The sequence below is a fragment of the Lytechinus variegatus genome, chromosome 3 (genome assembly GCF_018143015.1).
Source record: "Lytechinus variegatus isolate NC3 chromosome 3, Lvar_3.0, whole genome shotgun sequence".
In the NCBI taxonomy this organism is placed as follows: Eukaryota; Metazoa; Echinodermata; class Echinoidea; order Temnopleuroida; family Toxopneustidae; genus Lytechinus; species Lytechinus variegatus.
The window spans coordinates 41,635,533-41,653,065 of NC_054742.1; the positions used below are offsets into that span (position 1 = coordinate 41,635,533).

Consider the following 17,533-nt stretch of genomic DNA (forward strand, 5'->3'; position numbering starts at 1 on the left):
TATGATTAAGATTTTTGCGTGGTCACCGCCCCCCCCCCCCACTTTGAAAACCGTTCCGCGGCCCCTGCTTACGGATGTTACCTGAAAATAAAGAAAAAAAAGAAAAGAGAAAAGGTAAAAAAGATGAAAGAGAATGGGAAAGACAAAGAAAAAAGAGGAAGGGAAAAGTGAAAAGAAACTAACAAAAACATAAAAGGGGAAACGGAAAGAAAGCGGGTAAAGGAAGAAAGGAAAAACATGTGACAAAGGGCAAATCGTACGTATCAAAATGCTACATTCACATGATTAGTAAAAAATGGAAAAAAAAATAAAAGATGACAAAATGGCAAACGAAATCGGGTAATGAAGGTAGAATAGAATGAGCCAAAAGCGAAATCGAAAATCAAAGAAATGTACAAGAAAAACTTTAAAAGCCTAGGATTGAAAATAAAGAATGGCAATTGTGGTTGAAGTGTAATATAACCTATTTATGCGATAACGGTCGCAATTAGGGAAAGGCCTTGGCAAAAGGCTAGACATAACCTCCCCCCCCCCCCATTGTGTCCTTAACAATAAGTAAAGCTGGAAAGAGTTTCCGTAAAAAGCTTTCCTTTGGCTATTAAAATCTCCAAAGTTACCGGGAACTCCGCCCCATATCCCATGCAGTAGGGGCTCTTCATTCAAACCTTCAAAGCAGTGGCGTAACAGGGGGGGGGCAAGCTGGTAAATTTTCAATTCAATTTTATTCACATCTCTTTAAAAACATCAAAAGATCAAGTTTACAAATCAATACAAAATACAACATACATTATACATAACATTATGTTTCACGGGGAAAACAAAAAAATTGAAGGAAAAAAAATGGGGAAGAAAGATAGAGAGCGGGAAAGAAAAAGGGACAAGTGAAAAGGAAGGGAAAAGGTAAAGAAAGAACATAAATTAGGAAAATGAAATAGTAGCGGGAAAAGGAAGGAAAGAAGAACATGACTGTGAGAAAGTACAAAATATATATCCTGAAATACTAAAACATTAGCACGATTAGCAAGAGAGGGATATCAAATCAAAAGATATGATTCAATGGCACGGGCAAGAGTGACGGGAAAATGGGAGAAAGAGGCCAAAAATAAACAGAAAATGAAGGTAGAGCCAAAAACTAATTGGAAAATCAGAAATATGAAGAAAATCGACAAGAAAAATAGAAAAGAACCACACGACCGGGCTGCCGCGGATTGAAAAACAATTTTGTCACTAACATAAATCTTTCAGGTCACTATAAATTCAAAATTTCATTCGCGCTACGCGCTCGTAGTAACTGTTGACAGAGATAAGTGAATAATTGTCTGTTCACACGCATGGGGCTTAAAAATCCAGTGTTCAAGTAAAATATGCTTATCGCGATTAAAGTTTCCATTATTCGTTTTAGCGAGATACACATCCCGCGTATTCATAATTTTCATAAATCAAACAAATTTCAGCTCGTGGATGGCTATCTAACTAAACAATTATTGTTTAGTTAGATTGCCATCCACTTCATGATTACAAAAAGTGCTTAGAACGTCCAGTTACTCAGGATATCAACAATTTCAGTTTGCGCTTCACGCTTGCATTATTTATTATATCATCATCATTACCCAATGCAAACAGCTAGTCCTTTTAACAGATCCATTTTCAAGTCAGCAGGGCCTTCCTAAAAAAAACCTCCTGCTTCTGATTTTGTGAAATAGGCAAAAAGAATTAGGTGTTGCCCCGGTGCCAGGTAAAAATGGCAGAGGTAATAATGGCAGAGGTAAAAATGGCAAAGGTAAAAATGGCAGAGGTAAAAATGGCAAAGGTAAAAATGGCAGAGGTAAAAATGGCAGAGGTAATAATGGCAGAGGTAAAAATAGCAAAGGTAAAAATGGCAGAGGTAAAAATGGCAGAGGTAAAAATGGCAGAGGTAATAATGGCAGAGGTAAAAATGGCAGAGGTAAAGATGATAAAGATAGGCTACATCATAATAATTATCATCCATGACCGGATCGACTCTTGTCGACGAAATAGGCTATAAAAACTGATTAAATATTATGTTGTTTTTCGTCATTTAAGATCTATACTCTGTCGTTTATATGACTAAACTCAAGCATTTTCTTGCCAAAATGATTTCAATTAGTGACTGCATGATGAAAGGATCTTAAGCTCGTAAGCAGAACAACGCTTTACATACAAACCCAACGATTTTTTTTAAAATGTAAACTCCAATGTGTGCAGCCACTAACCCTCTGAAACGAACAAGTTCGGGTCTATTTCGAACTACTTTCATAATTTAACCTGGATAAAAAATAACTGAACATTCTGTAATAAAAGTATTTTTTATTTCCACATCATGATGGATCATGATGAATAGATATTGATGTCACTGGCGGATCCATGGGGCACAGCAGGCCCGTGCCCCCCTTGAGAGGTACAATTGAAATCTTAGCAAAAATATGCTAACTCAAGTGTGCCCCCTTTTTAAAGCGAGACCCTTTTTCTGCTTGCTAATTATTTTTATGGACAAGTTAGAAGGCGGAAAACTTCTTCGCGTGCCATTTTTCAGGAAAATGTGCCCCCCTTGGAAAATCCTGGATCTACCCTTGATTAATGTGATATGTTAAATGTAAATGATACAATTATTGTTTAGTCTTTAGAGCAATACCTCAATGCAGCTAGTCCAAGTGGATGCCAGGTTCCCAAAGGGTTTGACGTCATATATGGGAAGCTGCCCCATGACATTTTATGCACTACAAAATGGTTCGTAATTGTTTTTTAAAAAATATTTCAGGAGCGTCAGTGAAATGATTTGTCTCTTGATACATACTGAAGATAAAAAAATTTTTTTTCTAGAAAATTATATTTCATTAATATTTTCTATACACCAAATATGGGAAAGCTGCTCGCAAATGACGTCATCACTAAAATATAAAAGTATAGCTTTTTATATCTTTGCTAAAACCCTCACCAATATCATTTTATTTTTTCTGCTATTTTACAATGACTTTTAACTGAGGTTGAACTTCCCCTGTAATGAATCAAGTATAATTGCGATCAAGAGTGTGCTTCAAATTTGAATTTTAATACAGCGATTTGACATGAGAAGGCCGTCCATGAGAGTCCAGAAAAAATAAGATATTCCAGCCAAAATATTATTTGGTGCAGACGATCTATCTATGATTTTAAAAATGTCACCCTTTCCATTATTTTTATTTTCTTAGAACCTTTCTTTGTTAATCTATGTAGGGCTTACATGCGGGGGCTTTTTGATTTTTTTTGCATGGGGGTTTAAGACCCTTTTTACCTATACCATTATGACCTCTGCCATTTTTACCTCTGCCATTATGCCCTCTGCCATTTTTATTTTAACCTCTGCCATTTTTACCTTTGCCATTTTTACCTCTGCCATTTTTACCTTTGCCATTTTTACCTCTGCCATTATTACCTCTACCATTTTTACCTTTGCCATTTTTATCTCCGCCATTATTACCTCTGCCATTTTTACACCGAGCCGTTGCCCCCCCCCCATATTGTTCTTGTCTCCCCTAAGTTAAAAATCCTGGTGCCGTCACTTGCCCGGCTCCCCAAAAGTTCTACAACCGAGAACAAAATAAGCAAAGATGAAAGAAAAGGAAAGGAAGATGTCAGATATTACGCTGTTATGTCAAATTTAATCGCAAAGTTAGATTCTCATTAAACGGTGATATTTTTTTTTCTCGCTCGCCCGGGACTTATATATATTGAGCAATATTTTTGCAGCGCGCGCCATGCTGTACCCCCTCTTTTTCGTACTTATCACGCATTGAGCTTCGCCCTAATGCTCCGGCACACAAAAAATCCTGTTCATATCATGATAAGACTGTGAAATTTTTGGCTCTTGCCCCCCCCCCCCCCGGTCACCGACCCCTGTAAACGCCCCTGCTTCAAAGGGCTCTATAACGGGCCCCTGAAGCATTGGCGTACAGGGGGCCTTGGTTCACAGCCATTAAATAAAACAAAAAAGGCAACGAAAGGAAATGAATGGAAAACAACGCACGCTGGCGACTTTTTATAAATTTTCCCTCATGTGCAATGTTGTATCCCACAAAATATTTGCTTTATTACGCAACTGCGTTAAAATGTGTGATGTGTATATAGCTAGGCCTATATAAACCCGCGATTTGATTGAAAATAGCGGACATCTGTGTGATTTAAAATGGATTTAATATCAAACAGTTAGATTCTCATGAAAAGGTGATTTTTACCAAGAAAAAAAGGGATTTTTGTAAAATGTCAAAAATTTTGCTCGCTGATTTCGCTCGTACTTTTTTGAAATATAATTTTGCCCGATACGCCATATCTGACACCCTCAAAAGTTTTGCCTCATTACGCCAATGCCTGTTCATACCATGATGTCCCGGAATTTTTTCGCTCTTGCCCCCCCCCCCCCCCCCCCCGGCCAGCAACCCCTATTACTCCCCTGCGCGGAATCCCAGAACCTCCCTGGCTATAATGGTCCTGAAGGCAGAAAAAAACAGGAACGGGATAAAGACAGGGGGAGAAATGGGGAGGGGCAAGGCGAAGACGGGGAAGAAAAAGCAGAGAAAAGACAGGACGGGAGAGGAAAGGCAGATAAAAAGACGGACGGGAGAAGAAATAAGGAATAGAAAAGACAGGACGGAAGAGGTGAGATAGATAAAAGGACGGATGGGACGGACGGGAGAGGAAAGGTAGAGAGGAAGGCAGGATGGGAGAGGAAATAATGTAGAGAAAAGACAGGACGGGAGAGGTAAGATAGATAAAAGGAGAGATGGGAGAGGAAATAATGTATAGAGGAAAGACAGGACGGGAGAGGTAAGATAGATAAAAGGAGAGATGGGAGAGGAAATAATGTATAGAGGAAAGACAGGACGGGAGAGGTAAGATAGATAAAAGGAGAGATGGGAGAGGAAATAATGTATAGAGGAAAGACAGGACGGGAGAGGTAAGATAGATAAAAGGAGAGATGGGAGAGGAAATAATGTATAGAGGAAAGACAGGACGGGAGAGGTAAGATAGATAAAAGGAGAGATGGGAGAGGAAATAATGTATAGAGGAAAGACAGGACGAGAGAGGTAAGATAGATAAAAGGAGAGATGGGAGAGGAAATAATGTATAGAGGAAAGACAGGACGGGAGAGGTAAGATAGATAAAAGGAGAGATGGGAGAGGAAATAATGTATAGAGGAAAGACAGGACGGGAGAGGTAAGATAGATAAAAGGACGGATGGGACGGACGGGAGAGGAAAGGTAGAGAGGAAGGCAGGATGGGAGAGGAAATAATGTAGAGAAAAGACAGGACGGGAGAGGTAAGATAGATAAAAGGAGAGATGGGAGAGGAAATAATGTATAGAGGAAAGACAGGACGGGAGAGGTAAGATAGATAAAAGGAGAGATGGGAGAGGAAATAATGTATAGAGGAAAGACAGGACGGGAGAGGTAAGATAGATAAAAGGAGAGATGGGAGAGGAAATAATGTATAGAGGAAAGACAGGACGGGAGAGGTAAGATAGATAAAAGGAGAGATGGGAGAGGAAATAATGTATAGAGGAAAGACAGGACGGGAGAGGTAAGATAGATAAAAGGAGAGATGGGAGAGGAAATAATGTATAGAGGAAAGACAGGACGGGAGAGGTAAGATAGATAAAAGGAGAGATGGGAGAGGAAATAATGTATAGAGGAAAGACAGGACGGGAGAGGTAAGATAGATAAAGGAGAGATGGGAGAGGAAATAATGTATAGAGGAAAGACAGGACGGGAGAGGTAAGATAGATAAAAGGACGGATGGGAGAGGAAATAATGTATAGAGGAAAGACAGGACGGGAGAGGTAAGATAGATAAAGGAGAGATGGGAGAGGAAATAATGTATAGAGGAAAGACAGGACGGGAGAGGTAAGATAGATAAAAGGAGAGATGGGAGAGGAAATAATGTATATATAGAGGAAAGACAGGACGGGAGAGGTAAGATAGATAAAAGGAGAGATGGGAGAGGAAATAATGTATAGAGGAAAGACAGGACGGGAGAGGTAAGATAGATAAAAGGAGAGATGGGAGAGGAAATAATGTATAGAGGAAAGACAGGACAGGAGAGGTAAGATAGATAAAAGGAGAGATGGGAGAGGAAATAATGTATATATAGAGGAAAGACAGGACGGGAGAGGTAAGATAGATAAAGGAGAGATGGGAGAGGAAATAATGTATAGAGGAAAGACAGGACGGGAGAGGTAAGATAGATAAAAGGAGAGATGGGAGAGGAAATAATGTATAGAGGAAAGACAGGACGGGAGAGGTAAGATAGATAAAAGGAGAGATGGGAGAGGAAATAATGTATAGAGGAAAGACAGGACGGGAGAGGTAAGATAGATAAAAGGAGAGATGGGAGAGGAAATAATGTATAGAGGAAAGACAGGACGGGAGAGGTAAGATAGATAAAAGGAGAGATGGGAGAGGAAATAATGTATAGAGGAAAGACAGGACAGGAGAGGTAAGATAGATAAAAGGAGAGATGGGAGAGGAAATAATGTATAGAGGAAAGACAGGACGAGAGAGGTAAGATAGATAAAAGGAGAGATGGGAGAGGAAATAATGTATAGAGGAAAGACAGGACGGGAGAGGTAAGATAGATAAAAGGAGAGATGGGAGAGGAAATAATGTATAGAGGAAAGACAGGACGGGAGAGGTAAGATAGATAAAAGGAGAGATGGGAGAGGAAATAATGTATAGAGGAAAGACAGGACGGGAGAGGTAAGATAGATAAAAGGAGAGATGGGAGAGGAAATAATGTATAGAGGAAAGACAGGACGGGAGAGGTAAGATAGATAAAAGGAGAGATGGGAGAGGAAATAATGTATAGAGGAAAGACAGGACGGGAGAGGTAAGATAGATAAAAGGACGGATGGGAGAGGAAAGGTAGAGAAGGCAGAATGGGGGAGGTAAAGCAGGTCAGGGGAGAAAATGTAAGATTAGAGGAAAAAGGTATACATGTATAGGGCTAGGGTGGAGGATGGGGGGCATGACTGGGGACAAAATGGAGGACGGGTGCATAGGAAATGGGGGACGAAGAGGGAAAACGGAGGACGTAGACAGAAAATGCAGGACGAGGAGGGGGAGGCAGGATTATAGGGGAGAAAAGGTAGAACGGGGGAGCAGGGCGGGAAAAAGAGTCGGGCTTTATATAAGGTTAACGACACTACGCAATGTGTCATTATAAGACGTGTCTGTATAATGTAAATTTGTACTATATCAAGGTGGGATTTACTTTCTAAATGAAGAGTCAGGAAGGTAAACGCAGGAACATGGCTGCACATTTCCTTATTATGTAAGATAATCGGCGAAAAGTTATACATTTTATCATTGGCGGCGGAAGCCCAAAAAATTAGGGGGGTCCACCTGTGATGGACACAGTTTAAAATTTGACAAGCAAAAAAAAAAGGTCATCAACCTAAATTTTAGGGGGGGGGCCGAGACCGTCCCCCACCTCAAATTTAGGGGGGGACCTGTCCCCCCTCCCCCCCCCCGCTTCCGCCGCCTATGCATTTTATGTAAAGGTTGGAAGAAAATCGGAATTGAAGTAAAATACTCCATCAATCATAATTATCAATATTTTATAAGCAAGGATTAAATAATACATTTTAAAAAATCGGGGCAAGATAATTATTTAGGGGTCATTTCTAATGAATACGAGATAGTTGATTTGAACCATATTTTTTTTATAAAACCGTGTGAGGCCTAAGAAAGTGTTTGTTTTTTTGGGGGGAGGGGGTCGGTACAGTGCCGGCCGCGGGAAACGTCACGCCCGAGCACGCAAACAGCCTAGGGGGCTTTCGCGTCTAACCGAGGGTATTCAAGGGGAGCAGTCTAGGGCGTTTAGACGGGCCCGCGGTTTCCCGCGTGCTATATAATATTGGCCGTGCCCGCACTTACCCTCGGAAATCCGAGGGTACGTACATTGCACTATGTTTACATGTACATGTACTTCGATTATCTTGTGATAGACCATTATATTTTTAAACTAGCGTGATCGGGATCTATTGTAGGTTGAATTTTTGATTTAAGATGTTATTTGTTTTCCTTTCTTTTATTCTTTAATTTCTGTTTCCCTTTTAATTCTTTTCCCTTATTTCTTTCCCTTCTTTCCTTCCCTGTTTCCTTTCCGTTTTTCTTCTGTCTTTGTTTCTTTCAAATAATGAAGGAATTATTTTTCTTTCTTTTCACCTCGGCTGGAACGTCGAAGTTATTATCGCAATGAATCTAAACTTTTCGACATATAGATACATGCATATACTCTCGGACGAAGGCCTTCTCCCAGTCTTGACATTTTTTCAGTGCTCATTTATCATTTCTTTTCGCTGGAATAGTCACAATGATCGTTGATTACGATACAACGTTGGTGTGTTCTTTCGACATCACATCATGCACGGAAGACAAGAGCCCCACTTATTGTCATTTCATCTCATTTCGGTATTGATATTTTATAAACCTTTATCCTAATAAGCGGGGTATATAGGGGGCCGGGGAGCAAAAAAAACCCCTCTCATATCGGGGAAAATTGTTCTTTCTCACATCATAAAAAGTAGACGCGCAAAAAGCGAACCCCAGCAAAACTGGTTGTGCTCATCGATTTTTTTTTTATTTGGTTCTTTTGTTATTGCGCAGTCTGGGAGAGTCTTGCTCCCCGTCCACGCCGACCCCTCTCCTTTGATCACATCCGCTTCCCAATTTATGACAGGATGTTCTTAGAAATGGGGGGGGGGGTTACTAATTATCTGATGCGTCAACAACAATGAATAAGGATATTCTTTTCAATTCGGTTCAAATCGGATCTTTAAAACCCCCACCCTGTAAAAAGTATTAATTTACCCCAATGTTGCAGATTTAACAAGTTTGTCTTTTTGCTAAAACATCTGATTACATTATCTGCTCTCGATTGCAGTGTTAGTTACATCGGTAGATATTCGGATTGGGAAGATAATAATAATTAACATAATCAAAGTAAAGATTACTTGTCCAACGCATTTATTACGCGCAATTTTATAAAAAGTTATAGATGGGTTTAAAACGAATATTTATATCCTTGATACACTTATATGATGATCGTCGAAGTAAAGATTAACCTATCATTTTTACGAACTGCAGTTTTATATTGATAGATTAGTTGGATATCATTTATGGTCTAGAAATTGTTTCAATTATTTCATTTCAGTAAAACAATATTTTCCTTCGAATATATTTTGTTATATGAATTGGAAATGATAAAACGAAATCACAAAACCAAACCACAGCTTGGTACAATACATAATTCAGTGTTATATGGAAGATAAAAATAATAATACATGAGATTTGTAAATCGCACTTTCCATCTTGATTAGATGCTCAATGTGCTCCAGAGCAGAACAACAAAACTATTTGCATATATGTTTACTATGAAAAACTTTCCTAACGCATTCAGCTTAAATGCTTAAACCCAAGCAAAAGTATGTTTTTGAAAGCTACTATGACGTGTTGTATGGAATGGGTACTTAGCGAGTTAATTATCACTTGCCGACAAAGCAAGAATGGAGCTATACAAACCCTTCTTTTCTTTTATTAAGAATTTAGCGGGTGCTCACGCAAACGCTAACTATCAAACCTAACTTCTTTTCGGGGAACAAAGGAGTTAGTCGAGCCAAGTTGAAGAATAAAAGCCCGTCCGGGTTCACCTCTATACAATATAGTCGAAAATCCCTTTAATCATCACGCTCGATATCCCCCGCTATATTTTCTCTTTCTCTCCCTTTCCCCTCCTTTTTACCCCCCCCCCCCCATTTATTCACTCTTTTCCTTCTTGCTCCCCTTCATATTTTTCTCTTTTTCCCTCCTTCTGCTGCATGTCCCTGTATATATTTTTTCCCTTTCCTTCTTTTTTCCCTTTCCTTTATCCCTTCTGTTCCCTTTCCCCCTTCCTTTTCTGTGCCCCCTTTCACTCCTTGATTTGTTTCTCCCCTTTATTTTCTATTGCTTTCCCTTCCCCTTCTTTTGTAATACCCCTCCGTTATATTGCGAAACAACAGTTTCTTGTATTCTATAGAAATGTATAAGTAGCTTAATTTAACATAGCATATTATGTTGGGAAGAGAGAATGAGTAGTTTTATAACTAAACGATAAATGAAAATTAATTTGATGATGAGAGGTGCATATGAAAATGATGTCCACAGATAAACATCGTGAAAAGATGAGAGCTAGTGGTTGAGATAGATAAAGGTAAATCAGGAAGGGGATAAAAAATGATGAAAATTAGAGAGGGGTTCCAGTATTTTGATAAGAATAGTCGTATCCTTTTCTTTCCTTTTCCTTGTTTCTTTTCTTAGTCCCTTTCCCTCTCTCTTTCTCGCCTTCAGTAACTTTTATCCCCGCTATTTCATCTTTCTCAATTTTCCCTTCCTTTTTAATTTCTCACCCCTTATTCCTTCTCTTTATCCTTCTTTCTTTTATTTGCCTTCCACCTTCCCTCTTTTCTTTCTATCTCACCTTCGCTTTTTTTCATCACCTCTGTTTTCTTTCTCTCTAGGTTCTTCTTCTTGTTTTAATTTCCCCTTCCTTATCCCTTCTCCATTTTACCTTTTCCCTCTTTCTCTTCTTCACCCCCCCCCCCCCCCGCTCTATTCTCTTTCTCCCCTTTCCCCTTCTCTCAGTCCGGGCTCCCAGTTTTCTATTTCTTTTATCAGCCTCTTATTACCTTTTGCTTCCGATTTGAAAGATAGTTTTCGAAAAGTTTTAGTGTTACAGTGCCGGCCGCGGGAAACGTCACAGTGCCCCGGGGATAGACGCGGGCGGTTCCCTAGGGCAATAATTTTCTAGGGGAGTGGACGCGGGCGTCTTCCCGCGTCCGCTCCCCTCAAATGCCCGCTACGGGCTACCGCGTCCGCCCTAGGGGCACTGTGACGTTTCCCGCGGTCGGTAGATATCTACCTTCATTATCGCGGGTAACTGAAATCTGATTTCCCTGTACTAGCACGAATGCGATGTCCGGAATATGGAAGCTTGAAAAGTGCCACCAATGTTCATAATCATCTCGTCATGTCTACCTACATCTCTTAGGGAAAAGGATGAGATGACGAGATCTAGGATCTCGTCACATGTCTGCATCCCTTATAGAAGAGATGATCAGATGGCAAGATCTCAGATCTCGTCCCTTTTCTCGTCATGTCTACATCTTGTGGGATGGTAAAAGCCGGGATAATTAGCGCTCAGCAATATCACCGCTTAGTAACATTATTAAGCGCTGAAAGAGGGACATTATAGGCAAATTTTTGTAACCATGATGCGTTCCTGTCTCACTAAACAAACAATGCGAGCGCGAGCTGAGATTTTTGTGTAACATTGACTCTAAAAAGGGACATTTTAAGGACTAGTTTTGAAAAAATTGATAAAGCTTTAGAGCATACATATCTCACCATTCATCTAATGCATGCGTCAAGCGCTTGCTGCCTTTGTTAGAATTACACCGAAACACATTAAGCACTTTTTGTACTCATTGTAATTATGATCATGATACGTATCTCACTAAGGCTGAAAATTTTTGAAATTCAGATCTGAAGAGAGAAATTCTCAGGCTTGTTTGTAGGAATTCACTAGACCATACTTCACTAACTGAAATGATGCGAGCGCGAAGCGCGAACTGAAAATTTTTGATGCATTATTCAGACTAGAAAAGGGAAAATTTTAAGGACTGTTTTTAGGAATTCGGGTATTAGACATACATCTCACCAATCCACTAATGCGAATACGTAAGCACTGACTGGGAATATTTTATATTCAGACTTTAAAGGGGGCAATCACTTTAAGTATTCATGAAAACCTGAAGAAGCCGCGATGTCACTACGTACATAAAGTAATAACATCTCGAAGTGCGAGGAAATACATTTGGTGTATATTGGCTTGAAAACGGGATGTGTAAGTGCAACAGGATTGTATATTTCATTAAACAGACATTGTGAGCACCATGCAGGAATGATGAACACATAGGCCTTCAGCAAATTATGTTTCATAATTAAAGTTATGAAAAAAATATTTGTATAATATAACATAATATAATACATGTACACTCTTTTCTTCTTCCTCTACTACGTCTCTCCATTTCCCCCGTTTTTTTTTGTTTTTTTTTTTTTGGGGGGGGGGCATGTGCCCCCCATGTCCCCCCCATCAGTTACGCCACTGCTGATCGACAGTGGACATCGGACAAGTCCCATTTCATACGTAGCCCGGTAAGTAGCCTATAAGGCCTCGGCTTTGGGCCTCGGTCTCTGTTAATGGTTGTTCCGCGGAACTCCATTGGCTCCACTCACCATTACAGAGAATTTAAAACAAAAATAAAAATGTAAAAAAAAAATCCTCGAAACAGAAGGCTGCATGCCATGCAGCTGTCTTAGGACCTGCGCTTCTCAGCAAATCAAGGGAAGTCGTCAGATCTTGCAACTTGGAGTTGTAGGACAAAGGTTGATGAATATAGGTAGGACCAAAGACCTTATAATATATTACTAGACCGAAAGCTGCGCGCCCGTTCAACACAAAACAAATCAGATTAGGCTCCGCCTACCGCGATCATTTGAAGACAAAAATAAGCCCCCATTGACATTCATGAGCGTAAATATATTCATAACCCACCCTTTTAATTGGCTAAGAGCGTCATTAATACGCGATTTCCCCGATTCTCTGTCATCGATACTAGTGGTATCGTGTTACAGAATTAATTATTCATTTGACCCCATTACGTCATCTAATTTATTCATTCTGAAACTTTTCTTTCCACACAAAAAAGGACCTACGAACACTCCGGTGAGTACGTATAAACTGATATAACCACATGAATTCAGTGGACTATTTACAAATTTCACACTGTATTTTGTGATCATAGGTTATTTCTCTACCAAATTAGAGAGTTTGCTATCATTCTTCTGTTAAAGGAAAGCAGAATTTGGTCTTTGAAATTGAAGTTAGATTGTCATCGTCGCCCAGTGCAGCCTGTAGGTTGCTTGCACTAGTGTTGCGGTTATGCCGCTGTGTTAACCACATGTATTTTGTACGGGCTCCTAGCCGATTGGGCATCGAGAGAAATTCGGGCCGGTTTGGTTCACCTCCAATTAACAAGGACCAACCCACGATTGATTAAAACAAGAAGAATGAAGCTTCTTTTTGTACACTGTAACGTTAGATCTAGAGGGAGATGGAGGGAGATCTGCATCTATCTTCAGTAGATCGAGACCCAGTCAGGAATAAACTGTGAAGTGGAGTGTGGATGAAGATATATTGCCTGTCATTGTGTCAATCCTCACTTTCAGTTTCAGATATCAAATTTATTTTGCATAACTTCAGGCTTCTGCATTAAGCCCCCACCCATTTTAACTTATTGTTATTTATAAATATAGTTAGACTCTGTCTTAGAAATAACTAGACCAAAAGCTTCAGTCTCTCTATTTTGGTTGTTCCGCTGAACGTAGTAAAATGTCAAAAATTGTTGAATAAATCCCCAGAAACGACGGTTATTCCTGTCTAAGAAATAATATGCTGCAGCTCTGCATGTTTGTCTTATTATCAATAGATCTAGGACCTAGATCTAGATAGGCCTAACGTTAGATCTAATTTCTAACTTGGTTAACAGAGGATCTTGTGTTGCTTATTATTTTAGACTTAGGCCCTAGGCTATGCCGTTACGGTACTTTACTTTTATTCATTGATGCTTTCTAATTCTAGGCCAACGTAATTCAAATCTAGTCATCTAAATTATACTTTCCCAACCCGCGACACTTACCCCCAGGGCTTATGATCTAGGTCTGTAATTTAGGCCTAGATCTAGGTCTGGGCCTAAACGACTCCATTTACGTGTACGAGTAGGCCTATGCCTGTCAGTGTCAGTGGACCAAGGACTAGATCTAATCTTGGTCAATAATGGCAATGAAGTTTAAACTTTTAGCCTGGAATAAAAGTCAGAGTCAGACATCAAATCCATATAGGCCTAGATCTCGGTTTAGAACCAAAGCTTTACTTTGTAGGTCTAGATAGATCGAGAGTCCATCGTTACTATCTAGATCTAGACCTACGAGTAATTTAGATACGCGAATGCTGTTGCACAGCTCTGAGTCTTGGACTAGATCTATACTTTCTTACAAATAGATCTAGACCTAGTGCATGAGATGAAATTATGTTAAAGTCAAATGAAATAAGATTCGGAAATAAAAAGATGCAGATGTTTCTTTTTATTGGGGGGGGGGGCTGACGTGAAAAAATTTAGAGAAACCTAAAATTCAGAAAGTGAGGGCCAGAAGTAGGCCCTTACCAATATTACCTATGGCCGTTTTGTGCATTTTCTAAAATAAAATTGAAGGATGTCATGCAATTCTTTTTTTGATGAAGGTTTTTCACATTTCAGCTCTTACCCAAATCCCTCCCCTATACATACGGCCATGAAAAATATCACTCATTATTGTACTCTCTTTTCTTTCACAAACAGGTTGGTTTGAAGAACAAGAAAAAACAGGTTGAGTTTGAAGGACAAGAAAAACAGTATAGAGGTCTACCTATATGGTTCAAGATGATCATAAGTGCATGCATCATTTCGCAGATTCTCATCCAGGTATAAAAGTTAAACTAACCCATTCAAAATTACAGATACATTACATGCATTGAATGTTAACCATGTTTACATTAAATAAAAATAACCTGAGTCACAAAGAGGTAGGATCTGTACTGAATATACACTTCTTAAATATACAGGCTCTCGAGTCTAAAGTAGAACCAATGTCAAAAGTTATGTACCTTGGGCAAATTTATAAAACAAGGTCATGTCCTTGATCTACTAGTAATTAAATTGCCTTTTTATTTCCTATTTGTTTATGAACAGAGCAATATTTATTTTTCATGAGTTACATTTTATAAAATTCATTTTATTGATTCTTTAGTGTGATATTCATATTTGTAGATTTATGATTTTTTTTTGTTTTACATTTTGTCTAATAGGATGATGCAGTTTGACAATTTCCATGGAGGTGATTGATGATGATAAATAATTGGTGAAGTAGGCCTAATAGAACAGTGACTGGACCACAAAGAGAAATACAAACTACAGCAGTTATAGGAGTGAGTGAGTTAGTGATTATTTTTGATAATGGAGGTTGTTCACATTTTTTTTGGCAACAAATAGACCTGCCTTTGAAAAACCCATTTCAATTTTGTTTTTAGATTATAGTTAGTGTCGTTTTTAATTACAGATCAAAATATTCTGTGCAACAAAACATATCAACTTTAATTCTTACAATTCATATAATTTACATATGTTAATTTATATATTGATATTTACAAGAAATCTCTGACATTTTTTCAAAGTATACATGTAGTAAGAATGGAGAGTGGTATGTAAACTGCGGAGAACATGTTTAAGTGATATGCTTTATAGAAGTACAAGTTTATAATTAGTAGAAGTAAGATTTCCTGTTATGTGTTGAAGAAACATATATATGCATAGTATCACTTTTCTTAAAACGTTTATGTGTTATAAATCATGACAATTTAATTGATTTTCTTTCTCTATTTTTTCAATCTGCAGGACTGGTGTAACAGATGTTTTCATTCAAGAAATCCAACAAGTCAACATTGAAGACTTGGGAACCACGTGATGAAGATGGAAAAGGTTTTTTTTTCCAAGTCCAATTTAAAAAAAAATTATTATCACAACCCAAATTCATGACGTATGAAATTTCTTATTGATTTTTATTAAAACTGGTTGCAAAAAGAGAAGCTATAAACATACAAATAGGAGCGGCGGATTGAAGTTGAAAGTGGGGGGGGGGCACAGGGAAAATGCTGTTTTATGTGAAATTTTTTAAAAAGTTGCGAGCGAGCAAAATTTTGACATTTTAAAAACAAATATCCAATTTTGTTATAGATTTTGACAAAATATTCAAAATGATATATTTCACCCTTTGCTTTCCTTTTTCTTTTTTTTTCTTAGTCGTGATTTTTTTTTCTTGGGGGGGGGGCAGAGCATTGGCGGCGGAAGGCAAAAAATTTAGGGGGTCCACCTGAATTTATCCACCTAAATCTTAAGAGACCACAAAAATTTCCAGCAAAAAAAAAAGGTTGTCAACCACAATTTTAGGGGGGTCACAACAATATTAGGGGGGGCACAACAATATTAAGGGGGGTCTACCTGAATTTAGGGGGGACGCAGGAAAAAAAATTGATGAGCAAAAAAAAAGATTCTCAACAAAAAATTTAGGGGGGACTGTCCCCCACATATAAGGAAGAGCACTAATTGGTATTACCTAAAACAGGTTCTCATCAGGTGAAAGGGACACAGTACACGTTCGTGAGGGGGCATTTTCTTGCATAAAAAGGCACTTTTCAGTGCTTCAAAAAGTAGGGGGAATTGTGCCCCCCCCCCAGCATACAAAAACAAATTTCTTTTGGTTCAAAGTATTAACATACGCTTAAGAAAAAGGTAAAGCTTAATCCTCTGATGTGGATTTTTTTTTCTGGATAATTAATAAAATTCACCACTAACCAGAGAATTCCTTCATGTCTTTCGTTTGTGTTCATATAGTATTTGTACAGAGCTAAAATGAAAGGGATTTGGAATTGGCAAAATTCAAAATGAGATCGAGAGAGGGAAAGAGTGATGAGAAGTGGGTCGAAAAGAGATGAGAAAAAAATGGAGGGGCACATAATTATGAAGAGATAATTTAGAGGGAGTGGTGAGAGAGCTGATGTTGGAAGTAGGCACAAAAGGGGTGGAAGAGAAATAAGACGAGATTTTTGGAAACCAGGAGACAGATAACAAGTGGGAAAATAAGAAGGAAATATATGAAAAGTTAAGTTGCAAAAGGGGCTAGGGCCACTCCAAGAAAATCATTTTTTATTCTCCCATATTGCAATATTCTTATGCGAAAATGAATTTTCATGATACCCTACCATCAGAAATTTAAAATTGGGTATAAAAGAAATCTACTTATCTTCATATTTTTTTAAGATATTATTTTCCAGAAAAATTATGTATGGACCTAACCCCTTTTGAAAAAAAGTGAATTTTCTTCTTTTAGTTCACTTTTTTTAATGGGAATTTCAACTTTTCTATATGGTATCATCTTACAGAGCTACTAAAAATCAATTAAGACATAAAAATCAAATTTGATTAAAAATGGACCTAACCCCTTTTAAAAGTGAGCTCTTCATATGTAGGAGAAAGGCGGCACAAAACAACATGTTAAAATGATTAAATGAAAAAAAAAACAGAGTAAGAAATGCTGGAGAATAAAGGAGACAGGAAACATATTGAACATGATAAACTGGGGCCCGTTTCATCATGAGTTACAAGTATGGTAACTACGAATACCAATCATAATCAAGGTTCCCACGGTTATCACAATAATAGCGATGTTTAAATAGCTCAGTGTAATTTATTATGAAACGGACGCCAGAAGAAAGCAGGCACGGGGATCCATGAAGATTTTTTTTTTCACTTCTCGAAAATTGTAACAAGAAATGGCTCTTTTAGTGG

The 17,533-nt window shown here is 38.4% G+C and overlaps 1 long non-coding RNA gene across 1 annotated transcript; it reads left to right on the forward strand.

Annotated features, from left to right (window-relative positions):
* The first annotated feature begins 14,602 nt into the window (after positions 1-14,602).
* LOC121412210 lies at positions 14,603-15,623 on the forward strand. The gene is made up of 3 exons (XR_005969569.1): positions 14,603-14,614; positions 14,998-15,117; positions 15,584-15,623. It is a non-coding gene; the product is annotated as an uncharacterized LOC121412210 (long non-coding RNA).
* The last annotated feature ends 1,910 nt before the right edge of the window (positions 15,624-17,533 follow it).